Below are 6696 nucleotides of genomic sequence, written 5' to 3'. Positions count from 1 at the left end.
CCAAACGCACGGCCCAATCGCCAGCGCTCTTGTTCGCGCCCGCCGCTAGGAAGCGCCGTTATGATTGGTCGAAGCGGTGTGGCTACCGACCAATCACGGCGCGGCCGCGCGCAGAGGCGCCGAGCGAGCCCCAGAGCCGGCACGTTCGGAGGACTGGGCGCACAGCGCGTGCGCGGCCCCAGGATGGGGCTCGGCTGTGGAGGGGCCGCCACCGCCTCTTTGTTCGCTCGGAGGACGCACGGCGCCTCAGGACGGCGGCAGGCAGGCAAACGGAGACCGAGGGCCTGGGGCGCGGGCGTCCGGGGGCGGGGACGCGGGACGGCTGGGCGGGGCCGCGCGCACCGCTCTTGGCGGGAACTTCGGAGCGCCCGGGCGGGCTGGCTGGTGGGGGAGGGGCCGTCGCCGGGTTTGAACCAATTCAAGCTGGGGGCGTAACGGCCGTAACCGTCGTCCGGAGGGGCCGGGGGCGTAACGGGCGGGCGGGCGGGCGCCGCAGCCGTTTTCTGCCCGCGCTGCCCTCAGGCGGGCGGCAGCGTCGCCTCACGGCCCTGCGACCTGCGGTTACCGCACGCTTCTCCGGAAAGGCCGCGTGCAGCCGCGTCCGGTCGTGGTTCCGAGCACGTGTCGGCGTTGGAAATGGCCCAGTCCGGGTGCCGACGTTGCCGCAGGCTGGCGCGGGTGGGAAAGCTGGGGTGCACGCCGCGGTGTGCAGTTCCTGAAAGTGGTCTCCCCCGGAGGAGCTAGGGATGTTCACTTCAGGCTACACCGGCCGGTTGCTTCACCTGACAATGAAGCTAGGGTTAGTCTGGATTTATTTTTAAGGGACTGCGGCTCTAGGGCAAGATACCACTCTCTCGCGTAGACTGGACTCCATAGGAAATTCTGACTGGGAGAAGAAATGGTCACCCATAAACTGTCGGGTAGACGTCTTCGTCTGGGATGGTTTAACCCGTGATTTCCCCACTTTTCAGTGTTGGAAAGTGTGTTCGGAGGGAAGCTGCATAAAAAATGATGTGCCCAAATAAAAGGACAATTATGAATAAATGACAACAAGCGTGCAAAAATAAGTAGGTTTCACAACTGAAGTGTGGCTGTAAAATAACGATTTCATTCACCTAACAATCATCTTCCATGGTAGAAATACCTCCATTTAGACCAGTAACTTATAACTGCTTTTAATAACTACTTTTTAGAGCAGTTTCAGGTCTACAAAAAATTTAAACAAAAAGGAAGAGAGCTCTCCACATATCTCCTTTTTCTCCACCCCATACACAGTTCTTCCTGTCATTAACATCTTGTATTAGTGTGTTACAGTTGGTCAAAGAGTATTGATAATATTAACAAAAGTTCACAGTTTACATTAGGGTTCACTATGTTGTACAGTTCTGTGGGTTTTGACAAATACATAATGGCATGTAGCCACCATTGCAGTATCATACACAGTAGTTTCACTGCCCGGAAATTCCCTGTACTTCACCTACTTATACCTCGGAAACCCTGGTGGCGTAGTGGTTAAGTGCTAGGGCTGCTAAGCAGAAGATCAGTTCAAATCACCACGTGCTTCTTGAAAACCGAATCAGCCAGTTCTGCTCTGTCCTACAGGGTCACTATGTGTCAGAATTGACTCAATGGCAATAGGTTTTCTTCCCAAAGCAGGACAAAGTTGTGGCAGTCTGCTCTTGTAAAGATTTACAGCCTTGGAAACCCCATAGGGCAGTTCTGCTCTGTCCTATAGGGTCACCTGAGTCAGAATCACCTCGATAGTGGTGGGGTTTTTTTTGGTTTTTCTTCCCCAAAACCCTTTGCAACCACTAATCTTCCTGTCGCTATAGTTTTGCCTTTCCTAGAATATCATATAGTTGGAACTGTACAGTACATAGTCTTTAAGACAGGTGTCTCTCACTTATACGCATTTAAGTTTCTTCCATGCCTTGTCATGCCTTGGTAGCTCATTTCTTTTTATCACTGAAAAATATTTCATTGTTTGGATGTACCACAGTTTCTTTATCCATTCACCTATTGAAGGACATCTTGGTTGCTTCCAAGTTCTGGCAGTTGTGAATAAAGCCATTTGCTTGCAGGTTTTTATGTACAACATAAATTTTCAAGTCATTTGGGAAAATACCAAGGAGCATACTTGCTGGGTCATATAGTAATGCTGTGTTGAGTTTTGTAAGAAACTGCCACCCTGTTTTCCAGAGTGGCTGTTCATTTTGCATTCCCACCAGCAATGTATGAGAATTCCTGTTTTCTCCACATCCTCCTCAGCACTTAACATTGTCAGTGTTCCTTATTCATTGTCCAGCTTTCACATGCATGGTAGGTGGTAACTTTCACATGCATGGACAATGGTAAGTGACCTCAGAGTGCTAGGGGCACAGGCAGATCTTTTAGGGCCTCATGGAGCAACCAAAGTTTATGTACATGCTGCTGTTGTTGTTAGGTGCCCTCCAGTCAGTTCCAACTCATAGGGACCCCTAGGCACAACAGAACAAAATATTACCTGGTCCTGCACCATCATCACAATTATTGCTATACTTGAGCCTGTTGTTGCAGCCACTGTGTCAGTCCCATCTTGTTGAGGGTCTTCCTGTCTTTTGCTGACCCTCTGTTTTACCAAGCATGATGTCCTTCTCCAGGGACTGGTCTCTCTGGATAATGTGTCCAAAGTATGTGAGATATAGTCTTGCCATCCTTGCTTCTAAGGAGCATCCTGGCGGCACTTCTTCCAAGACAGACATATTTCTTCTTTTGGCAGTCCACGGCATATTCAGTACTCTTCACCAACACCACAATTCAAAGGCGTCGATTCTTCTGTCTTCCTTATCCATTGTCCAGTTTTTACATGCGTATGAGGCAATTGAAAACATCATGGCTTGGGCAGGCACACCTTAGTCTTCAGGTGACATCTTTGTTTTAACCCTTGAAAGAAGTCTTTTGCATCTGACTTGCCCAGTGCGATGCATCTTTGATTTCTTAAATCCTGCTTCCATGAATGCTGATTGTGGATCCAAGTAAAATGAAATCCTTGACAACCTTAACCGTGTCCCCATTTATGATGATGTCATTTATTGGTCCACTTGTGAGCATTTTTGTTTTCTTTATGTTAAGGTGTAATGCATACTGAAGACTGGTCTTTGATCTTCCTCAGTAAGTGCTTCAAGTCCTCACTTTCAGCAAGCAAGGTTGTGTCATCTGCGTAACCCAGGTTGTTAATGAGTCTTCCTCCAATCCCGATGACCCATATTTCTTCATATAGTCCAGCTTCTGAGATTATTTACTCAGCATAAAGATAGCATAGGTATGGTGGAAGGATACAACTCTGTTGCCTACCTTTCCTGACTTTAAACCATGCAGTGTCCCCTTGTTCTGTTCAAATGCTGCCTCTTGGTCCATGTACAGATTCCTGATGAGCACAATTAAGTGTTCTGGAGTTCGCATTCTCCGCAATGTTGTCCATAATTTGTTATGATCCACATAGTCAAATGCCTTTCCGTAGTCAGTAAAACACAGGTAGACGTCTTTCTGGTATTCTCTGCTTTCAGCCAAGATCCATCTGACATCAGCAGTGATGTCTCTGGCTCCACGTCCTTTTCTAAATCCAGCTTGAATTTCTGGCAGTTCCCTGTTGATGTACTGCTGCAGCTGCTTTTGGCTGATCTTCAGCAAAAGTTTGTTTGCACATGAAATTAATGATCTTGTTCAATAATTTCTGCATTCAGCTGGATCACGTTTCTTGACAATAGGCATAAATATGGATCTTTCCCATGTGTCTGTCAGTTTGTGGTTCTGTGGGGGCTTGTGTGTTGCTGTGATGCTGGAAGCTGTGCCACCGGTATTCAAATACCAGCAGGGTCACCCCTGGAGGACAGGTTTCAGCGGAGCTTACAGATGACAGTGGACTAGGAAGAAGGACCTTGGTGGTCTGCTTCTGAAAAGAATTAGCCAGTGAAAACATTATGAATAGTAGTAGAACATTTTCTGATACAGTGCTGGAAGATGAGCCCCTCAGGTTGGGAGGCACTCAAAATATGACTGGGGAAAAGCTGCCTCCTTAAAGTCAACCTTAATGACACAGTTGGAGTCAAGCTTTTGGGACTTTGATTTGTTGAGGTGGCACGACTCAAAATAATAAGAAATGGCAGCAAACATCTATTAATAATCAGAACTATTAATGTACACAGTATGAATCTAGGAAAATTGGAAATACCAAAAATGAAATGGAATGCATAAAGCTCAATATCCTAGGCATTAGTGAGCTGAAATGGACTGGTATTGGTCATTTTGAATTGGACAATCATATGGTCTACTGTGCCGGGAACGACAACTTGAAGAGGAATGGTGTTGCATTCGTGGTCAAAAAGAACATTTCAAGATCTATCCTGAGTACAATGTCCCTACGCCTACAAGTAAGACCAGTTAATACAACTATTATTCAAATTTACGCACCAACCACTAAGACCAAAGATGAAGAAATTGAAGATTTTTACCAACTTCTGCTGTCTGAAATTGATGGAACATGCAATCATGATGCACTGGTAATTACTGGAGATTGGAATGCAAAAGTTGAAAACAAAGAAGAAAGATCGGTAGTTGGAAAATATGGCCTGGGTGATAGAAACGATGCCGGAGATCACGTGATTGAATTTTGCAAGACCAGCCACTTCTTCATTGCAAAGATACAGTGCTAGTAGGAGTATAAATTTGTACAATCACTTTGAAAAACTGAGAAGAGGTAAAATCTACTAAACTTGAACAAACACACTCAAACCTGTCGCCTTTGCGTCGATTCCAACTTATAAGAGCCCTATAGGACAGAGTAGGACTGTCCCACAGGGTTTCCAAGGAGCAAGTGGAAGATTGAAACTGCTGACTTTTTGGTTAGCAGCTGAGCTCTTAAGTACTGTGCCGGCAGGGTTCCAAATACACTCTATTGACCTAGCAATTATACTTCTGGGTGTGTATACCTAACAGATATTCAGACCACCAGCCTTAAGTAGCCACACGCTTAGCTGTTTTTGCCACCCGGGTACTCCTTATATACATGTGTGTATATTTACCAAAAGATATCAAAGGAATAATTTCTTTAAGAAGAATCAGCTCAAAGCTAACTTCTATGAGACGGAGGTTGAAGATGTCCCAAATGTGCAGCTTCTCCAAGCTGCTGTAGCACTCCATCATCTCTAACACCGACTACTCCTCCTTCCCTCAGTACACTCCATCCCATCTTTGGGTTCACTAATTCACTGCAACATCTCACAGAACTCACGAGTCGTATCTGTAGTTAAGTGTTTTACTGGGGAAGTAACAGCTTACAACTCAGGATCAGTATCAACTTGGAAATCACTGGATACCACTTAGAATACAGTTCATCAATCAGAACAGCTTCCAACCAGGATAGCTCTCAGCTTCTTGACCGTGCCTGCAGGCAGGCAGTACTCTTGGCCTGGCCTCCCAGTTCGCGCTGCTAACGCTGCTGCTGTTGCTCGTGCCGCTGCACCATCTCACCATCGTCAACGTTACAGCTCCTTCTCGAGCTCTCCCTTGTCTCTCAAAACATCTGCTGGGTTGGCTGCTTGTATAAGCATGTCACACAGTCCTACTGGGTAGTTTTACGTACCCTATTTGTATAGGAGACTGACCAATCCCCACGAGGGTTTTACATACCATATTTGCATAATAAACTGTCCAATCTCTGCAAGGTATGTAAAATAGACCAGTCACAAGAGAGGCTGTGGCCCAAGCAATTATTTTTGGCAGAACTACAAACCCAGGGCCAGAAAGGCCACATAAAAGAGAAACCTGTTGCACTGCAGATACAAGAATGTTCATATACTTACTAGACAAAACCAAACACCTTAAGGGATTGGTTTACTGGGATTGAGGGCTTAGGACCATAGTCTTATGGGGCAAGTCAGTCAGTTGGCACAGTATAGTCCGTTAAGACAATGTTTTACATCCTGGTTTGGTGAGTAGTGTCTGGGGTCTTAACAGCTGGTGAGCAGCCATCTAAGATGCAACTATTGGTCTCTACTCGTCTGAAGCAAAAGAGAAAGAAGGAAGCCAAAGACTTAAAGAAGAAACTAGTCTATAGAACTAATAATCTACACAAACAACAGTGTCACCTGCCTTGAGACCAGAAAAACTAGATCGTGCCTGGCTACAACTACTGACCACTCTGACCAGGGACACGTTAGATGGTGTTGGATAGAATGGAAGAAAAATGTAGAACAAAACTCAAATTCCTTGAAAAAAAGAAAAGGCCAGACTTACTGGACCTGTAAAGACTGCATTGAATTCCCAAGATTATTGCCTTGGGATACCCTTTAGACATGGAACTCAAGCCAGTCCCAAAGATCAGCTTTCAGCTAAGTGACATATTGGCCCATAAAATACATATCACCTGTGAGTAATAAATGCGCGCCTCTAAATAATCATCCAAATGAAACCAAACAGTAAACATTTTCCCTAGACCAGACATGAGATGGCAAGGGCAAGGGGGCAGGGAAACGAGATTAAGGGAAAAAGAGCAGCCAGAATGGAAATAATGAGAATGCTGATATATTCTGAAAAATGTAACCAGTGTCACTGAACAATATATATAGAAATTGTTAAACAGAAACTTAATTTGCTGTGTAAACTTTGACCAAAACACAGGAAAATATTTTTTAAATGATGAAATGCAGCAGTGAGGCG

The sequence above is a fragment of the Elephas maximus genome, chromosome 8 (genome assembly GCF_024166365.1).
Source record: "Elephas maximus indicus isolate mEleMax1 chromosome 8, mEleMax1 primary haplotype, whole genome shotgun sequence".
In the NCBI taxonomy this organism is placed as follows: Eukaryota; Metazoa; Chordata; class Mammalia; order Proboscidea; family Elephantidae; genus Elephas; species Elephas maximus.
This window is presented reverse-complemented; position numbering follows the sequence as displayed.